Raw genomic sequence first — 23,377 nt, 5'->3', positions numbered from 1 at the left:
CTGTAGAGCCCTCGTTGAGAAACACTAATGTAACAGAACACACCCCTCAACCCTGGGTTGTCAAATCATTACACTGCCATTGCCTGCTATGGTGTGGGTGAGTGGGAGTGGGTGTGTGCCCTATTTACATTTGTATTATTGCTCAAACTGATGTCTACTGTTAAATGTGTCAAACAAGAGATGAGAATGTCATTAAGGAACACAGAAATCCTGAAATATCTTGTCCCTCAATACAAATGAAAACTTACTGCCCAGTGGAATCTATTAAAGAAATGATCAAATGTATTACATTAGTGGGACAAAATGGACTTCTAAAGCTTCTAAAGGAAATTATTACGTTGGCCGGGCTATTACGTCTGAAATTCACTTTTTTAATATGTTGGCAGGGTTATTACGTTGGTGGGAAGTGACTACGTTGGTGGGTGTCACACTTCCCCCCCAACGTAATAATTTCCTGCCAACGTAATAATTATTATGTTGGCAGGAAGCTGTGTATTACGTTGGCAGGAGGCAAGAATTATTACGTTGGCAGGAAATTATTACGTTGGCCGGGCTATTACGTTTGAAATGCACACTTTTTTATTACGTTGGCAGGATTATTACGTTGGTGAGAAGTTATTACGTTGGTGGGTGTTACAGGGATCTTCTCCATGGTCCGCCATTTTGAATGTCCAAAAATAGCCATTTTTAGCTGCAAAAATGACTGTACTTGGACCATACTAGAAAATATTTGTTTATTACTTAGTAAACTTTCATGTAAAGATCAAATTTGGCAATAGGCAGCCCAGTTTCAATGAGCAGCATAGTTTTTTTTGACCATTTTTGACCTTTTTTGACCATTTCCTGCACAGTGTCCCTTTAAATTACATCTGTGTAACAAATGATATCTGTGTAATGTGAAGACTACCTGCGCACGTACCAGAAACAGGTTCCTGTATAATTGTCCTAATTGTATAATTATAGTTGGAGAAAATCCCCCTTTTCATGTATGACAACAAGTGCAATTTTCCCAGTCCTGTTGAATATTTTAAAATTTGATGTTGATGGTAAGTATTCGTTAAAAAGGCAAAATTTTTGAATGGACACAGTGCACCTTTAAAGAAGAAGAGGACAATTTAATGAATGCACACACACACACACACACACACACACACACACACACACACACACACACACACACACACACACACACACACACACACACACACACACACACACACACACACACACACACACACACACACACACACACACAGAGGCCAGAATGAAATTAGGGATTCTTGTCTCTAAAGACAGAGAGAGACATGGAGCCAGAGCAGAAGTATTACTTTGTGACCTAATATTCAAATACTGACTTAGTGCCTCCTATCAGCAGCAGCGTGAAATACGATTTCCAATGGCGTCTCCAAAAGTTTGATTTTTTTTTTTTAGTTGGTTGGGGGCAGGGACAAAAAAGTGACCCACATTCTTAGCTGTGACAAAGGAAGAAGTCCGCACATAAAATACACACACATTAAAAAAAATACAATCTGAATGTTGATAAGTGCCTTGAGTGTTTTCTGTCTGTATGCCATAGTGAGCAATAGTCTCCAATCAGGCCCAAGAGAGAGAGAGAGAGAGAGAGAGAGAGAGAGAGAGAGAGAGAGAGAGAGAGAGAGAGAGAGAGAGAGAGAGAGAGAGAGACAGAGAGAGAGAGAGAGAGAGAGAGAGAGAGAGAGAGAGAGAGGAAGTTTGGTCTGAATAAGAAGGGAGAAAGAGAGCAGAGAGGGATTAATGGTGTTTGCAGACTGGCACTCCTCATACCGTACACAGAGAGAGAGAGAGAGAGAGAGATAGCCGACATGCATAATGACTTCTGCTGAGGTCTACTCATGATTACCCCCTCACTAAGGGAGGTAGAGAAGGAGGGAGAGAGAGAGAGAGAGAGAGAGAGAGAGAGAGAGAGAGAGGCAGAGAGAGAGAGACAGAGAGAGCGAGAGAGAATGAGAAAGAAAGAAAGAAAGAAAGAAAGAAAGAATGAAGGAAAGAAAGGAAGAAAGAAAAAGAAAGCAAAGAAGAGGGGAGAGTGGGGGAGAGAGAGAGAGAGAGAGAGAGAGAGAGAGAGAGAGAGAGAGAGAGAGAGAGAGAGAGAGAGAGAGAGGAGAGAGAATGGAGAGAATAGAGGGTGGAGAAGGAGAACAGAGGCTTCCGCCAAGAGCCGGGGGCAGGAGATGATAGGGGCCGGGAAAGGTCTTGCGTTTAAGTGAAATTAACATGCTTTTTGCACCGCAGTCCATTAGATAATCACACGAGCATTCATACCACACAGGACTCACACAGCCTCGCCTCCCATCCTCACACTTTTCCTCTCTCCTCCCCTCCTTCTCTCTTCTCTCCCCTCTCCTCCTCTTTCTACCACTCCTCCCTCCTCTTTCATGAGTCCCTTTTACTTAGTAGGCAATACCACACAGATCTTGCCAGTCTCTCCTCTTTTGCACTTCTTCTCTCTCCTATCCTCCTCCTCTACCCTTCTCCCCTCCATCCATTTTCCTCTCTCCTCCCCTCCTCTTCTGCTCTCATTCCCCCTCCTTCTTTCCTCTCTCCCTCCTCCTCATCCCCCATCTCCTCTTTCTCCTCCTCTACCCCCCTTGCTTGCTTTCCTCCGCTCTCTTCTCTCATCCTTTCCCTCCTCTTTCCCCTCTGACTCCTCTCTTCTCCTCCTTCACCTCCTCCTTCTCCTATGTCTCCACTCCTCTTCTCTCATCCTTCCCTCCTCCTCCTCTTTCACGATTCCCTTTTAATCCTCCTTTGATAAGGAGGCGCGGGCCGGGGCCGCCGATGTTCATGCCGTTGCCGCCGCTGCCACGTTTTCATTATGCCATTATTTGAGGGGCGGAGGTTGGGGTGTGGGGGTGGGGGATGGGGGCGGTGGCGGGGGCGAGAGAGTGGGTAGAGTGGGCCCAGGAAATGCCCCCGGGGACCCTATCATGGGGAAAATTGCTTAAATAGCCAAAGTGGATACAGTTATGCGTTTATTATTTCTGACAGATTCAAAATAAGCTGGCAAATATCCCTTTTTGATTTCCAGTGTGTACATGTGTGTGTGTGTGTGTGTGTGTGTGTGTGTGTGTGTGTGTGTGTGTGTGTGTGTGTGTGTGTGTGTGTGTGTGTGTGTGGGTGTGTGTGTGAGGGAGTCTCTAGTGTGTGTGTGTGTTCCTGTATGCGTACATGTGTGTGCGTTTGAGGGGGATTTAGGAGTAGGGTAGGGCTGGGTTGGGGTTGTTATCAGTCATGCACACTAATAGGCCTCTCAAAGACACCAAATATACCTCCTCCTAACAGGCCGGGATACAGAATGAGAAGAGTAGAGGAGGATGGAGCAAAGGAGAGGGAGGAAGAGAGAAAACGAGAGAGAGAGAGAGAGAGAGAGAGAGAGAGAGAGAGAGAGAGAGAGAGAGAGAGAACATACACACACAAATGCACACGCACACACACACGCACACGCACACGCACACACACACACATACACACACACAATCACACACACACACAAGAGAGAGAGGAGAAGAGAGATGTTATCTTCAGCCCTCGCTCTGCTTTAGATTGCTGCAAGGCGGCAAGAACGTGTTAAAGGCACTTGGCACTTGTACACAGAGCAGAGCAATGTGGATCTGGTGTGTGTGTGTGTGTGTGTGTGTGCGTGTGTGTGTGTGCGTGTGTGTGTAGGCGTGTGTGTGTGTGTGTGTAGGCGTGTGTGTGTGTGTGTGTGTGTGTGTGTGTGTGTGTGTGTGTGTGTGTGTGTGTGTGTGTGTGTGTGTGTGTGTGTGTGTGTGTTTGTATCTGGTGGTGAGTCTGGCTTGTTTGACTGGGGTGGATCAGCGTGGCATAATCTCCCTCAGTCTGCAGTGTGTAGGAACCCAGGAGTACCCCCCCAACACACACACACACACACACGCACGCACGCACGCACGCACGGCATGCACACACACACACACACACACACACACACACACACACACACACACACACACACACACACACACACACACACACACACACACACACACACACTTCTCACACTTGAGAATGGACAACAGGTTAACCACAGTCTGTTTGCGAGGTCGTAATCCTTTCTTTCAAAGAACAAAAGAAAGACAAACAAGTGTTGAGCCAATTGCGGTTGTTCAGAGAGAGAGAGAGAGAGAGAGAGAGAGAGAGAGAGAGAGGGAGAGAGAAAGCCCTTGCCCCTGGCCTGGCCTGAGCTCGTCCTCGTGTTCATCACAGAAGGCACTCAAGCAGTGCAGAACTGGAGAGAGAGAGAGAGAGAGAGAGAGAGAGAGAGAGAGAGAAAGAGAAAGAGAGAGAGAAAGGGAGAGAAAGAGAGAAAGAGAAAGACAGAGAGAAAAAGAGAGAAAGAGAGAGAGAAAGAGAGAGACAGAGAGAGAGAGAGAGAGAGAGAGAGAGAGAGAGAGAGAGAGAGAGAGAGAGAGAGAGAGAGAGAGAGAGAAAGTTCACTTGCTGGTCAACTCTGATGGGACAGACTCTGAGACATAATTGCATCTACAATACAATGCACTGTACAACTGTTTACATCACTAACATGTGCAGAAATCGACACATTATGAAATCATGACAGAGGAAAAAGACTGTGTATTCCATCACGAGTTACAAATTGTGTGAATATTTCTGACTTAAATACATGTGAAAAATTTGGACCAACATGGAATTCATTTTGTTATTCAGTCCATTCTTTAAAATAAAAAAAAAGTCTACGGCGGGATGAAAATCACATTAGCCGTATTTAATTAATTTCTTCAAATGATCTTTTTTTAGAAAAATATTTCCCGCTTCCATGCAATTCCATGTACACTGCATTAATTTTTTTAGGATATTTTGCCTTTGTTCTAACGTGTAAATTAATTTTATGGGTGATCATTTTCTTGTGCTTTGCTGGGCTGTGTGTGTGTGTGTGTGTATGTATGTGTATGTGTGTGTGTGTGTGTGTGTGTGTGTGTGTGTGTGTGTGTGTGTGTGTGTGTGTGTGTGTGTGTGTGGTAGTCATATGGGGGTGTAAGAGACTGTGTGTGTGGGGGGTAGTCTGTGTGGGAGAGAGAGAAAGACAGACCGTGTGTGTAAATTTGACTGCACACATGTACGTATATGTGTGCTTGTGTGTGTGTGTCTGTACGTGTGAATGTATGAGTATCTACATGAACGCGCACACGCACACGCACACGCACACGCACACATACGCACACACACACACACATGGACACACATCCATACACATGCTCACCACCCTGACAGTGGATCTCAGGTCTGGAACAAGCAGTAGTTCCTTCTTAATTGGGGTGAGATCAGGGGCTTAGCGCTGGGCCAAGGAGGGACCCGTGGCCCTTTCTTTCCCCTCCAGAATGGCTGGGGCTCTGGAGGTGCCTTTTGATGTGTGCTTTGGCTCCCTCCAAGTCCTACTTTGGAATATGTTCTTGGGAGACCAGCAGCTACTTGCCTCCAGGCAAAATCGCAATCCCTGGGATCCCTGGCTCGCTTTGATGGAATACTTTCGGGACCAGCTATGTAGCTAGCTAACCCACCACTCACCACTCACCACCCCCCACCACCCTTCCAATCTCCAAACTGCCGCACCACCACCATCGCACCACCACCATCTCCTCCTCCTCCTTCTCTTGTCTTTCTCTTCCCTTCTCTCCGCGCCTCATATATTCACTCCTTCTCACTCTGTTAGTCTTTCTCTATTTTACTCATTCTTTGCATCTTCCTGTCTGTTTCTCATTCTCTCTCTCTTGCTCTTTTGTCTGCTTTCCTCTTCCCCTCATTTTGTGTCTTCCTGCTTGTCTATCCTTCTTTCTACCACTTTCTCTATTTCACTCATTCTCCATCTTTCTATCTGTCTCCAACTCTCTCTCTCTTTCTCTCTCTTACACTCAGTCTATGCGTCTTTCTTTTCTGTGTGCTTTAAAAAAAAAAACACATAATTAAAATAGCAATGTTATGTGAGATCACATTAAGTCATTAAAAAACATATGCAGTGTGATGAGCACTGTAATATAGCAATAATTACACTGGTGCTTGTTGTAAATATGCACGTTTTCTGTTTCTGTTAGATATGTATGCTTTCAGATACAAGTGTTTAAGTAACCAGTTCAATTTTTAATTTTAAAATCACAACAATAATTTAAGTAAATAGGCTTCTGTTAAACTATACTCTGATTATTAATATAGTTTGGCTATTTTTTTCTTTTTCTTTTTCCCTACTGCAATGACAGGATCAGGTGAAAACCGGAGTGACGGACTTGACTTGAGTCCTGAGGTATTCAGGAAAGACTCCTGAAGTGTCCAGGAGTCGAAGAGGGGAGGGTAGGGGTGGGGGGAGGGCAGGAGAGGGTAATGTAGCCTTGGTCAGTCAGCGGTGCTTACACACTACAATAGCTTACATCAAAGAGGTGTTCAGAGGCTTATCTATAAAACTGTATTGACTGGAAGCCATTCGATCCCCGAGCTCCCCCACGTCTTTAACAGAGATGTCGATGGCCGTGTCACACACACACACACACACACACACACACACGCACGCACGCACACACACACACACACACACACACACACACACACACACACACACACACACACACACACACACGTGCGCTCAGGTGAAAGGGAGAGAGCAGGGTAACATGTCAGGATTGACCCCCCCTAGCCACACAAACACTCACAGATACACATTCGTGGACACACACACACACACACACACACACTCACACACACACACAGGCACACACGCACGCACACAGATGTGCACTCAAGTGCACACAAGCATATAGTAGTACACAACACACACACACACACACACACACACACACACACACACACACACACACACACACACACACACACACACACACACACGTTCATGTACTGGTTCCCACATATGTAGCCTACATGCCCGCATACGTGACGTAGACCTACACACACACACACACACACTCCAACACACACAACCTTATTTCCTATGGTTTCCCTTGTTTGAGCAAACATAGAACCCCGCCTCGTTCTCATGGCTCGCTTGATTGATGGTAGACCCCCGGGCCTTCTCCCTCTCCCCTACCTCCCATCCTGACCTCCCCTTCTCTCCTTCCTTACCACATAATTTCCCTGTAATATTGATTATGTATATTGATCACAGCTCACCCTACAGGAAGGGCCGCTTTTATTCACCGATCTCATTAAAGGTCTCACTTTGAGGCCTGTTCCCCCAGGGCCTCGTACTTACGCTACGTACCTAACCTACCCCACCCTGACTCTCTTACCAATACCAGGCAGGCACACCTCCCACCTACAGTACTTACTACTGCTTCCACTCCATAAATCTGCAATTTCACCAGCACACCACAGCTTTGCTTTGCTAGACTAGCCTGGCTATAGCGACTACGAGTCTCTTCCAGACTTTACTCTGGCCAAGCAAAACATCTACAACATTTCAATTCTCCTCCAAAAAAAGGGAGGGATCAATTTCAAGCATTTCCAATGGCTCAATGGGGCGTATATATATATATATATATATATATTAGAGATGCACCGGATCCGGTTCCGGAGCCGGATCCGGCAGGATAATAGGGTTTTTCACAGGATCCGGATCCGGTTCCAGGATCCAGGATCCGGTAGCCGAGGCTTTTCAGTCAAAATAGTTTGAGCCAACGTGATAAAAAGGGTTCACGTGTGCGAGTAGGCTATGTGTTTCATCCCTTTCGTAGGATCCGGTATCCGGTTCCGGATCCGGCAGGATCTTAAGCAGTGGATCCGGTATCCGGCAGGATCCTAAAAATCAGGATCCGGTGCATCTCTAATATATATATATTATAATAACGCATCAGGTGAGTGAAGGTGTGCTGTCCTCGGCATACTTATCCTAACAGCCAGCTAAACACTTCATGAACATCAAGCACTCTGAAGACCGTTTGCCGTCCACAGGTTTATTGACATGAAGAAGTGTAAAACTGAAACATTCATACACAAAAAAACATTACTATTGGGAGCTACATAACAAATGGTCACAATAATTTACCTCAAGTCCACAGGTAGCGTGACCTCATATGAACTGCGACCTAACAATCAGCACATAATAATTTCTAGCGACCAGCTTCGGCATTAGCAAATCTCCGCCCAAATAACACACATCAACTAAAACGGCATAGCGGGTAGAAATAAGGAATATAACAGTAGATACATACCAGTAGATACCATACAAAGCATTTAAGAAGAACAGCAGCAATATTGAAAAGAGCATTCATGGTCCATGCGAACTTCAGATTACATTCGACTTCCTGGCTACGGAGGTCACACAAGGTCAATACTGAACCGAGAGAAACTTGAGAGTTCTAATACCAGTTTTAAGAACATTCAAAATGAATTTCAGTACTCAAGTAGAGTTGCAAGTACAATACAAATAGTAAAACTATTCTTAAGAAAACCTCAACTCATTAATTATTAACTTCATATCAAAACAGAAAGATTGGGTGGTCTTTTTTTCCAAATATTTTTGGGGCTTTTTTGTGATAGGACACTCGAGACAGATATGAAGCAGGTGAGGGGGAGACGGGGAAGGGTCGGCAAAGGACCTGGGCTGGAATCAATCAGTGTTGCCAGATTGGGCTGGTTCCCTCCCAATTGGGCTGCTTAACCCATTAAGACGCGGCTTTATAAATTTGTTGTTACCAGTATGTTAATGACCAAGTCGTGGTTTAATACGAAAGGGCCTGTGTTGTGTCATAGTATTGTAGTGCTATGGTAGTTACATTTCAATGACTATTACAGCGTGCCACTGGAGGTACGGCGCGCATTAAGGGGCTACGATGGCCGTGTGCGGGTAAAAATGGCATTTATCAGAAAAACCCGCCCACTTTTTGCCATAGAAATCAATAGAATTGGGCGGGATTTTGTGTTTAGGCGAGTTTTGAACATTTTTTGGGCTGGATATCATCAGCCTCATCTAGCAACCCTGGAATCAATCCCGCGTCGCCGGTGTAGCAGTGCAGTACCCTACCGTTTGAGCCACGGCAGGGAATGGGTGGTCTTATCTATTGAAGCTTCAACCAATGGCATATGGAGGCAGGTTGCAGATTTATGTTCTGTATATTTCCTGTGCACTGTGTAGCTATCTGCTAGTGATGTTGGCTATGATTATGTCCTCGTTTGTAAGTTGCTTTGGTTATAAAGCGTCCACCAGATGCAATGTAATGTAATGCAATAATAATGGAGACATTTCATGTACGTATTTCATGACACGCCCTTTGCATCTCCCGTAGACAAATGATGTAAAATACATAGTTAGCCCAGTTAGCTTCCCCTCGCTCAGCTTTGTCTAGGCCCGAGATCCCATAAGGCCTAATTCACACCAGAGCGGGGACGCGGGGCAGGAAGTGATTTTTACCTGCGGTGGCAAAAACGCATGGAAACAGATCTGTCCTTCTACACCAACCGGCGTAGTCGGGCAGTAGCGGCGCGGGAGCTGGCTCCGCTCTGCGCTGCATTTGGAAAATTGAACTTGAGCTGATTTTGGACGGCAGCGGCCGGCGGCTTCCCATTCAAATGAATGGCAAAGTAGCGAGCTAGCTTTGGCTGTGGGGGGGATTTTGAACAGGACTGGCCGTGCATGCCGACGCCGTTGGTGTGAAAGGCAGAGTAGAACACACCGGCCGAAACTAAGCAGAAAGACCTCAGTCGTCTCGCTGCCGTTCCGCCACGCTCTCATGTGAATTAAGCCTAACTAGGGCCTCATATGTACGTACCCTCCCCACACTGACCATACCTGGTGTTCCGTCAACATGGGCTACTCATCGAGCTGAGCTACGAAGCCTTTCCAACAAGCCCCCTACATCACTACTCCACCCGTACCCATTATTCTGTCGAAATGGGCTGCTTTGTGCTTTGTCGAGATGAGACAGTGGAACACTGTAATAGTCAATACTACAAGACTCGTTATTACCATACTACTACACAATGACAACTTTACACACAGCCTTTGGAAATACTTTACAACTTGGTCATGGTAACATGGTATAACACCAAATGTGTTTGAGTATTCATTTGAGCATTTACCGGTAGATCTGGGGGTAGGCCTACTATGGTGCAGTGTGCTAAGACACACCATATGCCAGCGACCTGTGTTCGAGTCCGGACCAGGTCCTTTCCTGGCCCTTCGCCGTTTGTCTCTCCAAATTACTTCCTGTCATCTCTTCACTCTTCAAAAAAGGAAATTAGATCTGCAGCTTCCTCACCATTACTTAGCCTTCCCTCAGCCTCAGCTTAGTGTGAGATCCTGCCACTACCACCCGGAGTCTCTACTGTATACACGCGCAGCAGGAGGAGTTTAAGAGATTTAACATTGAATGGAAGGGGAGGTTTGTAGTTCTTATTCATTACATTACACTTAGCTGACACTTTTATGCAAAGTGACTTACAGTTATTTTATAGGGTACTGTTTACAGTCCCTGGAACACTGTGGGGTTAGGAGCCTTGTTCAAGGGCGCCTCAGCAATGGATGGAGGTGTAGGGAGACGAGTGGGATTCGAACCTGCAACCCTCTGATCTTAAGACCACCTCCCTAACCATAAGGCCACAGCTGCCCCCAAAGGCCACAGCTGCCCCCATTTTCAGCTCTTTATGAGGCAGGGGATGGGTGCTGGGCAGAAACATCTCAAACACTACAAACAATCACTCGAAACAGGTGTGGGGCAGTTGGCTGCATTAACATTTGCTCGTGGATACTATAGTTGTAATAACTTTGAAACATTCGGTCCTTTCATGCATTAACTTGTTTATTGCTCTCTGCCTTGTATATGTGTATACACATAATGCATATACTGTGCATGGCCTACTGTAAGTTAAACAAGGACACTCTACTTTCCCACATGACTTTCAGTGTCCAGGCTGTCAAAATGAGGAAACAAAGATTACCACCATACCTCAAACGTTTCAGCCCTGTGCAGCAACTATTTGAATGTGCACCAGGGAAACTCTCATTGTTGTCACTGTGACACAGCCCTCCACAGCACACAGTGCACACAACAAAATTGCATTTATGCCTTGCTCGTGCAATGGCGGTAGTACAGTTGGATGATACCATGCCTCAATCATGGAGGATGGAAGGGAGCAATAAAGTTAATTACCCACCCCCCACAAGTATGGTGATGATAAAAGCACCTGTTCTGTTATACTATGGAAAAAAACACGGATGTGCACAATAAAAGGCAGTAATACTGTAAGTAAGTAAAAGAAGGGAAACCTACATAGCCACCTGACTCCCCGCGATGCTGAGGTCCACCAACCGCTGTTACAGAGTCAATGAAAAACATTCTGCTCTATTCAATTCGGTCTAGCTCAATTATATCCCACTAACCCCTTAGCGCAGAGCCTGTGTTATTACTTATCTGTCACCAAAATTGTAATGGCTATGTCTTAATCTGTTACTTAATGCTCTTGGTACTGTCATAGCAATGCTGTTATGATGTAGTTGAGTATTTTCAGTAAATAGTGAATAGGCCCGCCGGCGACCCCATCTGCATTAAGAGGCTATGACACTGCCCCGGTTATAAACTTGCTGTTACCAAAATGGCAATGACAAAGTTGTCATGAATTAGTAAATGTCCAGGTAATGCAGTAGCACAAGTGTGGTAGGTATGTTTTTTTTCAACTTCTTCTACAGCGTTCAACTGGTGGAACGGCGTACATTATGGATCACTGTGTTACTGTAGTGTATACTGCATTCTGTTCTATGGTGAAGAACACATGCAGAGGCCTGTAAATGCTGTAAGTAAAGAAAGGGATTCAGGCACCCTACATACCCACCTGACTCATACATAGAGTGTGGTGCCGCGGTCTGACACTGATACCATCACCATGCCTGGCATGTCAGCCCTATGCATCCACTTTACATACAATAGACAATAAAGGCATTCTGTTGTTTTATGATGGAAAATCTAAACATGTGTATGATTCCGACTGATGAGGCAAACAGCATCACCATGACCAAGGTGTGTCAGTCATTATTATTCTGTTCTGGTCTATTCTATTATTTTCTATTCTGTTCTATTCTATTCTATTCTATTCTATGATGAAACACACACACACACACACACACAGGCCTACTGTAAGAAAAATAAATGTACCCTACATACAGTAACTTACATACCCACCTGATTGTCCTGTGCCGAGGCCTGGTTGGCATGGCAAAGACTATCACCACGTTTGAGATGTCTTATTGCAGTAATGAATCAAACTTAACGTGCTCAACTCAACAAAAGTAAAAAGCAACTGGGTGCTCGTTCCGTAAGAAATATTTGAAATAAAGAGGGCCTACACTGAAGAAGGTTAAGACCGAGACGTCTGACGGGCAATAAAGTATACAACTAGGAGTGCTGTCCTGTCCTCATTGTAGCAGTGACAATAAACATATTCTGTTCCATTATACACTGTGGATAATAGTAGGCCTACGGTACGTAAGTAAAGAAGGACATCCTACATATGACCACACCTGACTGCGGTGTGGTGTGAGCTCTGACACTGTTGAGGCAAAGACCATCACTATGCCCGAGATATTTCAGCCATTATTATTCTGACAGAAAGCATTCTGTTCTGTTCAGTTCTATTCCATTCTATTCTATTCTTTGTTGATAAATGCATACACATGTACAGGCCTACTGCAAGTAAGTAAGTAAAGAAAGGAACCCTACATTCCCACCTCTCCATGGTGATTCCGTGTACTGTGAAAGTATTGCGTTCTAGTCTGTGGACAACAGATACTGTAAGTGGTGTAAGTAAAGAGGGTGCACCCGACATATGTACATATCCGACGTACACATCCACCTGACTCTCCTCAGCGCGGTACCAAGGTCTGAGACTGATGAGGCGTAGGCATTAGCGCATCAGGCCGACACATGCTCGCTAACACTGATAACACACACAGATTAACTCCTGACCTCTGCGCGCTGGAGCTCACACTCTCTGAGACAGAGCAGGCTTGGCGCCGACACCCTGCCTGCCCTATGTCAAGACAAATACTATACTGGTGCGAGCCATACAGACAAGGAGGAATGAACAGCAACCAAAAATGATTTTCCTCCTCCATATACTGAAGACTTCTCCTCTCTGTTTTTTTTCTTCTTCTTTCATTCTTTCTCAGCTCGCTGTGTGAAATTACTGTCTTTATCTGTCTTACACGTGGCAGCATCATCCCTGCCCCCCACTCACTCACTCACTCCCTCAGTACTACTGCTTTTGTACATTTTAAATGTTCCTGTAATGTAATGTAAAAGGGCTTGGAGAAAGGGGAACAAGGAGAGGAGGTGGGTGACAAGGAGAAGGATATGGGGACAGTAATGAGGTGACACGAGTGGCGGTATCACTAAGGACGGCTCAGCTGTGTTCAATTTGCTCACCGCCTTCCTTGACAGTGAATTATGATACAATTCCTTCCTGTCTTCAGGTCTTCCCCTTAATGCTAATACCCTCAGTCAGAGCTCTTTTTTATCCTGCTCAATCAGAGAGATGTTTATTCTGTGTTGATGTGGAGAAAAGCAGTAGGCCTAACCTATGTGGGATATTGTGATTTATGTTAACACCATACCCAACACACAAATATGACATGGTTCCACTCAGACATTTATTTGAAATGTCATTCTGCCAAATCAGCTAGCCTTAATTTAAAAGGAATATTTTCCCTATTTTTTTGTATGTTTGCATCCTGACCTGTTGTATTCGAAGTGTTTGGGTATAACAACTGTTTGTCATTGACAATGGGTCTGTGACTGCTTCAATTAAATCCCTAAAACTTCTGTTACTAAATGTAGTATCAGATAGGCTATGCTCTTTTCTCGTTCATAACAAGTAAATAGAACTTATCAGTGATTTAAAGAAGAGCAGTGAGGCTACTCCTGAGCTTGTGGTGTAGGCTAGGCTACTTCTCGTGTTTGCTTTAAAACACTACCTCAGGCGGTTGAGCTCGCGTGCGTGACTGGAGCAACGGGCGGCCGTTTTCAAACGTGACTACGCCGTCTCAGGAAACGGAGGAGTGGAGCTCTGAGGAAGGGAGGGTGAGAGGGAAGGAGAGAACGGCAGAGAAAGAGAGGGAGAGGGACGTAGTGTATTAGCCATCCGAAGGGAGGAGTCAAGCGAAGGAGAGAGAGCAGCTGGAGTTCCAGACTTCGGCTCCCTGGGCTCGAGAAAAGTACTCTTAACGCCGCCACGATACTCTTTGTCGAGGCAAAACACTTCAGGCGTTTTTGTTTTGATACAACTGCATCCAACATCCAGACGGTATGTAGATAGAAGCAAAAAATGACAGTTTAGACTTTGTTTGGTCCACTCAATTGTGAAGAAAACGGAGGAAGGGGCGCAGAAGGCAAAAAACTCTGGCACGGCCACTCTGGAGTTTCAGCTCGAGCCACAACTTCTGAGCGCCAGACGCACATCTGCAAGCAGCAAGAAAACACTACAGTTTTGAGGAGAAGAGGAAAGAAAAACTTTACAACTGGAGGAAAGCAACCTTCGCACACGTAAGTAAACAAACATGGAAATGTGCAAGGATGCTAACGCTTTGTCTTGCGTTCTGGTCACAGAAAGATTTGGAAAAAACCAAGACAGAGAGAGAGAGAGAGAGAGCAAAAAGTTCCGAGCTGTCAGGGGGTATCGCATTTCAATTAAACTGAAAGCTAAAGAGAAAAAGCAAACATGCAAGTTAGTACAAAGGCCTGGTGCAAGTACCCTAGTGATTTTTATAGAGGAGAACAAATACGTGTACTATGTGACGAAAAGCAACCACAATTAATTTCGCTTTTTTTCGGTGCACTTCGGCCTTGTATTCTGCAGGCACTATTTTATGCACTTTCTTGGTGCATGGCTGAATGTTTCACTGTGGCTACTCTGCTACATCATTAGAGCATCATTAGAATTGCTTGAGTAGGCTATGTGAAAACAAACCGCGTCTAAACAGACGCGTAATGCAGTAGGCAAATATGTTCACCATTCCCCACGAAATGTACACAAATGTCTTTATTTATGTTAGACCCATTGTGCTCCAGAATGACTCGTTTGAGGGCATGCGGTCTCAAATTTCGTTGTGAAGTCATAGTATGAGCGAAAGGAGGAAAAAAAAGTTTTGTGGACTTTCCCCCGAAGAAATGCCCAGTCACAAGCATAGCCTATAAGAGGCATCGTGTTTCAGCGGGAATAAACTCGAGTTTGTTTCAAAACTTATTGCACACATAGTCTTATCCCGGCCATAAAAAAACTTTAGTGAAGTGACTCACCATACTACAAGAAGCTACAAGACTACAAAAATTGTTACAGAACTGGCTAATTTAAGTTTCTCCAGTAGTCACGCACAGGGGAGTGCAGCAGGCCCAACGGTTTTATTTTGGCCTGTGAGGCATGGCAAAGCCTAGTAGAGCATCATCCGAGATTTCAGCGAGAACAGTTTACTTTGAATCAAGAAATGTTTAGGGAGACCATTGACATTTCCCCCTTACACCCAGGAAATGAAAACAGTGGTGAATGGCGGGGATATTGCGCTGTGTACACATTTTCTTACCTGTGTTGCTCACCCAAAAAAGGCGCACATGGCACACTACATCGATCAGGCGCAACAATCTATCTATATCTTGCGATTTGCATGCGAGTCAAATCCCTTGGTAGCCTGTCACACGGCAGCCCGCCACCACATGTGTGTGGATATTTGTTTTAAACTTTCCCCTCTGCTCCTTGCCAGCTGTTCCACATTTGATCTGCCCATCGGATTCGCTGAGTTAGACTTGACTGGTCGAGTCTCATCTTTCATTCGGCTGTGCCAAAAAAGTGGAGAGCGAGGGAAAGCGACAAGGGTTCGAACACATCCGTAGCGTGACAGCGCACTACACTTATGGCTTGGCAGTTGTCACATGGAGTGAATAACGGTGTCATTACCACTTTCATCTCGTCGTGAAGAAGTGGAGTATAATTTACAGATGCTGTGTGTGCGATGTTCATTTTTTCAACAATTATTTGGTGAGGTTGCACTGCAGGGCATGTTTGGTGTTTGGTTTGGCAGATAGTACAATTAAAGTAATTAAAGACAAGGATAATTTAAATCATTAAAAATGTAGTAGGCCTATATGAAAATATTTTAGTTAAGTTAGTGCTGGAGTAATTTTGTTATGATGCGTACTGCCATTTATCGTGAAAAAAATAGAGGAAAAAATAAAGACGCATGGAAATGCGTCTTTCAAAGAGGCCTTATAAAATGTGTCTAGAAGATGGCAGGTTGATAATGTTTACATAATATAACAGTTATGGTATTTATTGTTGGTTTTGTGTCAGGGATAATTGCCAAAGAAAGGTGGAGGATAAGTTAAGATCTTGAGGAGTGGACGTCGCCGGAAATTATAGTGCCTTTGCTCAGGGGCAAAAAGGGGCCTGTTTGGGGGGTGTATTGGTTCCAGACGCCAGTAGTTGCCAGGACCACGACTTCAGTATTTTTGTAAGTGATTTTAGGATAGGCTTAAAATTGTGCATAATTAACTTATACTGGGAGCCATTGGTAGTCTTTGTGTTGGCCCTTAAAAAATGTCATTTTGTGGTTTTCTTTACAAATAATTGTGACATTGCCACATAAATTGCCACATTTATTTTGTTTAATGGCACATATTTGCTTATTTGTTTTTGTCAGAGTTCACTTTAATCCTGCCATTTGTCAGTTTGTATTATTATATTTTTTTATGAGAGCAGATGTGGTTGAACTGTATCAGATTTCAACCATGACACGCCAGCAGTGATTTCAGTTATGGTGTGCAAATGCATTTGTCAAAAGCCATTATGATAAATGTATGTTAGAAAAAAAAGCGATTTTAAACAACAAATGTCTATAACTAAATTAAAACAAGTGCACATGAATACAAGAAAATTGTTTTTGATTTGGCAAAAAATAATGAGTTAGGTGTGAGTTATTTCCATTTTTTTTTTCACATGCCAAAATCAAGCGTTGATAAATAGCAATGGCAATGGCAAAATAATATATTTTTTTTAAACCCTCAACGTATTCTCAAACGGAACTTACTTAAAAATAAAACATACAGATATTTATCAGTGAGGTAAATTGAAAACCTGAGACTCTTGTCATGTCCTATTTGTATGGAAATAATGCAGCCGACCCTGTGCTCTCTGTGTTTTGTTGCGAATGGGGATGGATGCGCCGCATGCTGCATGGCTGTGTCTTGTCAGTGCTGTGCTGTGCTGTGCTGTGCTGTGTTGTGTTGTTCTGCGCTATGTGCTGTGCTGTGCTGATACCGAGCTCTGAGAGCCTAGAGGACTCTATCAGTTCTCCTCCCGCCCGCCCGCCTGCCCGCCGCGCACCGTGTCTCTAATATGCATCTCCGTGTGAAGAGGTGAAAGGGTCACCCTTATTTCCAAACCAACACCCCCACCACACGCTCTTGCTCACTTGCACGCACACACACATACACACTTGCTCAGGCACACACACACACACACACAGTGTCACACACACCACTGCCACGCCACAGCCCTTACCCTTTACCCCTACCCCTTACCCCACCCCACCCTACTAGACAAAATAGCTCCTGTCACTGGCTCATATTAATGCTGTAAGATGACACGCGATTATCCTCAAAGTCAAGTCTCGCCTCCTCCTCCTCCTCCTCCTCCTCCTCCTCCTCCTACTGCTGCTCCGCTATGTTCAGTGTCCCCTGTCACCTCTGCGCAGGTCGGAAGACATGCCTCTGTCCTGGCTCTCTGTTTACTGCACAGTGTCGTCACCTGTTAAGAGTTTAAGCTTATTTGTGTTCTTATTTATGTGTACATTGTATGCAAAAGATGCACAGGCTCTTGTATGGCTCTTGTGTGTGGATGTAATTGCATTTAAGTGTTTTGTTTTCGTTTACGTGTTTGAAAGTTTCAGTGTCTCTGGTGTGTATATTTGGCTGCAGTACCCTTCCATCACACACACACACACACACCCACACATACACACACACACGCACTGACTGTGTGTGCGTGTGGTGTGTGTGATGCGTATGTGTGTGGTGCGTGTGTGTGTCAGTGCGCGTGTGTGTGTGCTGTGTGTGTGTGTGTGTGTGTGTGATGCGTGTGTGTGTGTGGTGTGTGTGTCCGTGTGCGTGCACGGCAAAGGCCCTAATGAGGGCATTGTGATGCTAATGCGGGTGTGAAAAGCACCACTCAGGTTCACCAAATGACTCAGCAATGAAGGACAAATGTCCTGGAAGTTTTTTTGTTTTCCATGTGCTCAGGCAGAGCCCGGGGCAGCCCGAGGAAGTGCTTCAGGGCCCTGGCTGGGGCCTCTGATGTCAGGGGCTGTGATGAGGAAATCAGGATTTTAGCTCAGCCGGCCTTTTGGAATTAAAAAAAAAAAGTAAAAAAAAAAGAAAACAAGGAATTGTTGTGCTGTCTTTGTGGGGGTTTGCTAGTTCTTTTTTATGTTTTTTTGTGAAAGTGTCGAGGTGATGTGTGTATGTGCTGGGTGTGTGTGTGCTCAATCCACCTTGTTCGCTACATTGGAGACGCAGTGACTTGATTTACTCCCACTGGTCACATCTGTCTAGGGCCGGCAGTGGCACGATCGTCACTTTTGTCAATTTGTCACTGGGACAAAGTGTATTTGTATGATGTATGTACATTTACATATAATTGTATTTTTTTATTCCCTTTCAATTCTTTTTTTAAATATATATATTTCTTTATAGATTAAATTAATTTCCTTTTTTTGCCTTGTTTTTACATGACATGGCCTAATTCTATTTTTCCTGCACATTCCTCTTGGTATGTTGACCATGTGTGAAGACACATATGGTAAATAGACTTGACTTGTCAGGACATGAGGGATGTGAACGCGGGGATTTTGCACAATGTGTGTCAGAGTCTGGCCACATATCTCTCCCTCTGGCTCTTTTGTGTACTTAACCATATATTTATCTCTCGTCTGCATGTTATGGCTTTACCTCAGACCTATCACGAAGTGATCTGAGTGATCTGTGACTAAGATGGTATTTTATTTGTTTATTTATTTATTTATTTATTATTAGTGTGGATAATTTGGGTAATTCTACTGACCAGTTAACATAATTTGCTAACAAATACAGTTAGCACCACAACTCCCTTTATGCGGTATACTTATACTCCCTAATTTGCATAAATTGTTTGAAATCTCTGCTGTGATTTGCTTTACATCCACCCCCTATTTTTCTCTGAAAAAAAAAACACAGCTGTTGCGAAATGCCGGTTTCCATTTGAAATGTGCCCCCGCTTTGATGAACCTCAACTTTGATATGTTCGACATCAAATGGAGGGCACAAGGGGGGGGGCAGGGAGTCAGAGGGCATGAGAGAGAGAGAGAGAGAGAGAGAGAGGGAGAGAGAGAGAGAGGGAGAGAGAGAGAGAGAGAGAGAGAGCAGAGGGGTGGGCAAGAGTTTGGTGCACGGACACGGACACAGCAGACAGGGCCGGCCCAAGGAAGGGGTGCTCTACTACTGCTGCAGCTGGATTTGAAAAGTTGGCCATCCGGTTTGGGAGCTGGTTGGGGGGGAGTGTCTGAAGTGTCCAAGTGCATTTGTGTCTGAGCGGAGCGAGCGGCACACAGGGGGCAGAGGGGGGGTACGGCGGGGGGGGGGGGGGGGGGGGGAGGGGGGGGGGGGGGGGGGGGGGGGGGGGGGGGGGGGGGTTGCAAGAGGGGGTTGTGGTGGGGCCGGGGCGCTCAGCTCACGTGGGGCTCCCTCCTCAGACCAGCCATAATCCCCAGGCCCAGTCATCCCTTCAGGGCATGCCTCAGATCTGCCTTCCCTTCCCTTCCCTACCCCTGCTTTGCCTTCTCTCTCTCTCTCTCTCTCTCTCTCTCTCTCTTTCTCTCTCTCTCTCTTGTTTCACCCTTCCCATCGCTCCTCTCTTTTAGTCCTTCTACAGTATATCATTCTCTAGCTTTCTCTCTCTCTCTCTCGCATTCTTCTTTTCCTTTATGTTATTCTTTCATGCTATATCACTTTCTCTCTCTCTCTCTCTCTCTCTCTCTCTCTCTCTCTCGATCCCTCCTTATTCCGTCAGTACATTTAATATGCTTTGTGTTCCTGCCACACTGGAGTCCAACTGCTACCTGCCTCGTCTCCCTCTTACGGCTCTGCCCAAGTCCAACTCAGTCAAGTGCACCTCTGTCTCTGGGACACAGCGCGCAGTGTGTCTGTCTGTGTGTGTGTGTGTGTGTGTGTGTGTGTGTGTGTGTGTGTGTGTGTGTGTGTGTGTCGGTCGGTCGGTCGGTCGGTCGGTCGGTCTGTCTGTGTGTGTGCAGTACTATAAGCAGTGACTGTCTTTCTTGGACTCCTGTGCACCTGGATGCTAATTTAGCACCAAACTGGGTTTAAAATGCACTTAACACTCATTGGCTCCCGTTCTGGACTGTGGCGCGCACAAATACACATACAAACACACACACACACACACACACACACACACACACACACACACACACACACACACACACACACACACACACACACACACACACACACACACACACACACGTCCAGTATATATATAGTGCCTAAATTAACGTCTCTGCTCCAAGTAGGCAGATACATTTTATACCCACACTCGCTTGCACATACCCTTCGAAAAAAGAAAACCTTACACACACACACACACACACACACACACACACACACACACACACACACACACACACACACACACAAGAAAAAAACCTTAATGGTAACACAGACACTCGGCAGCAGGCGCGCAGCCAAAAGAATGTCTTGCTGCATTTTTTTCTCCCCCCCTCTCCCTTCCATTTTTTTCGTTCTTGCTTTGCTGTAGCGGAAATCAGAAAGCCCTTCCCAGAGGTTGAAAGGGGTGGTTGTGTTTTCTCTGGCTCGGGCCCCTCCTGGAAATTTAAAAGTTGACTTGCCAATTAAACAGGCGATTTGCCCCCTCATAGCAGAGCAGAGCAGAGCAGAGCAGAGCAGATGAGCGGGTACAGGCCATTACAGGAGGGCAGGGGATACTGACGCTGTGGAGCCAGAGAGAGAAGAGGGAGCAGAGAGGAGAGGAGAGGAAATGGCTGAGATTTATATCAGAGACTAACAAACTGATTGCTTGTTATTTTGAGAATTTTCAGTATGTTCAGTGTGTGTGTGTGTGTGTGTGCGTGCGTGCGTGTGTGTGTGTGTGTGTGTGTGTGTGTGTGTGTGTGTGTGTGTGTGTGTGTGTGTGTGTGTGTGTGTGTATGTTCATGGAGTGTTTGTGTGTGTGTGTGTGTGTGTATGTGTGTGTGTGTGTGTGTGTGTGTGTGAGTGAGTGTGTGTGTGTTTCTGTCTGTGTGTGTGTTTTTACTATCTAAAGTGTGTATGTTTGCATATGTAGGTAGGTAGGCGTGTGTGTTTGTGCATGTGTGTGTGTGTCTTTGTGTAAAGTGTGTGTGTGTTTTGTATTTATACTGTGTGTCCAGACACTTGAGTGTTTACAGAGCGTGGCGAGCGTCAGAGCAAATAAGAGAGAGGGGGTCGCGCGTGAGTGCGATCCTCTGGGCTGTTTGCTGTGGCGCTCGTAAAAGTGTCTTTGAGCCCGCGGTGTGAAGAGTCACAACAACAGGCCAAGTGCTGCCCCATTTGTCGGGCAGGTGTGTGTGAGGGCGTCATAACACGCTGGCGGTTTTTTTGGAAAAATGTTTTGGTCTTTTATTAGTTTATTTTTGATTGGACAGTGAGAGATGACAGGAAACGAGTGAGGAGAAAGAGATGGGGAAGGTTCGGGAAATGACTCAAACAACGAACTTGGGTCGGTGGCGTAGCGATCCAGCGCCCAGCCGTTAGAGCCACAGTTGGGCCACTAGCTTATTCTTTTTTTAAAGATATTTTCGTTATACTTTAACACCTTTATTATTCAGATAGGACAGTGAGAGAGGAGCAGGAAACAAAGTGTGGAGAGAGAGATGCGGAGGAATCAGGAAATGATCCCAGGTGAGAGTTGAACCTGAGTCCCTGGTGTAATGGCACAGTACCCGGGCCTAGCCCACTGAACAATGGCGTCCCCCACACAGGCTTTTTTTGTGTTTCTGTTGTTTTGAAGATTTTTTTCCCAGAGGTACCAAATTTAGGTGTGTGTGTGTGTGTGTGTGTGTGTGTGTGTGTGTGTGTGTGTGTGTGTGTGTGTGTGTGTGTGTGTGTGTGTGTGAAGCGATATGATTGTGTGGGGTGGGTGGTTGGGTTGTCTTGATGCAGGTTTATGAAGGGTGTGGTGTGAAGTATAACACGCACTGACTGAAACACACACATTAAAGTGCTGAAATTCACATGGTTCTCCCCCACCCCTGAAACACACCCACGTTCTCGTACTGACACACACACGCACACACACACACACACACACACACACACACACACACACACACACACACACACACACACACACACACACACACACACACACACACACACACACACCAACCTATACATGTGCAGTGAAGTGCAAGCAGTGTAATTGAGACATTTCTTTGTGATTAATATGTAATATGTGCATTCCACATGTAATCAATTCGTGAATTCAAATGGCTGGAAAATAAATGTTATTAGAAGTACGGTTTTGCGACATATTTGCTGTCACCACATCTCAAAATAATTTTGGATTAAGGAAACGGCATTGTCATTCATTTTGCTTGTCTTTGACATTTAAAACTCTCAAGTGTTTGTGAGTGTATGCAAGTGTGTCAGTGAGTGTGTGTGTAGTGTAGTGTGTTAACTTAAGTGTTTGCCTTTTCTCGCATGTAAAAAGAAAAGCCATTGATTGGGGCCAGTTTAAGGCTGCCAAACACTATGGATTTTTCTCTTTGGCCTCTAAACTGCTTAATGGATTTGCTTCTCCAAGGTAAACTTGCCCCTGCGGTGCGGTGTGGTGTGGTGAGCGGGCTGCCAATGCATAATTTAAATGGCCCGTCGGGTCGGTCGACTCGGGGCCCAATGCTGTGTGCTGCTGTGCAGCTTGCTGCCGCTGCTGAGAGCATTAAGCTTTAAGCATTAAGCAAGCAATGAAGTCCCTGAATTAAGTCAACCGTCATTGTCTCCTCGGTCCCCTGTGCAAACAAGTTTTAAACAAGACACTTGACCCCCCCTTCCTATGGCAGGGTCCTGCTCTACTCTGCTCTGCTCTGCTCTGCTCTGCTCTACTGTGCTCATTGGTGTGTCTGTTCTCTTCTGTCTATCCCCTCTTGTCCTCTCTTGTCTTCTCTTGTCTTCTCTCTCTCTCTCTCTCTCGCTCTCTCTCTCCCTCTCTCTCTCTCTCTCTCTCTCTCTCTCTCTCTCTCTCTCTCTCTCTCTCTCTCTCTCTCTCTCTCTCT

General features: G+C 45.3%; 1 protein-coding gene across 1 annotated transcript in view; it reads left to right on the top strand.

Moving 5' to 3' along the window:
- The first annotated feature begins 14,160 nt into the window (after positions 1 to 14,160).
- gli3 (GLI family zinc finger 3) overlaps positions 14,161 to 23,377 on the top strand; it is a 213,628-nt gene continuing 204,411 nt past the window's right edge. Inside the window, exon 1 of the mRNA XM_063207002.1 lies at positions 14,161 to 14,549. The gene's annotated coding sequence lies outside the window, so the exon portion shown is untranslated. The remainder of the gene's footprint in view (positions 14,550 to 23,377) is intronic.

Source organism: Engraulis encrasicolus, chromosome 9 (assembly GCF_034702125.1).
Source record: "Engraulis encrasicolus isolate BLACKSEA-1 chromosome 9, IST_EnEncr_1.0, whole genome shotgun sequence".
NCBI classification, from domain to species: Eukaryota; Metazoa; Chordata; class Actinopteri; order Clupeiformes; family Engraulidae; genus Engraulis; species Engraulis encrasicolus.
This window is presented reverse-complemented; position numbering and strand designations above follow the sequence as displayed.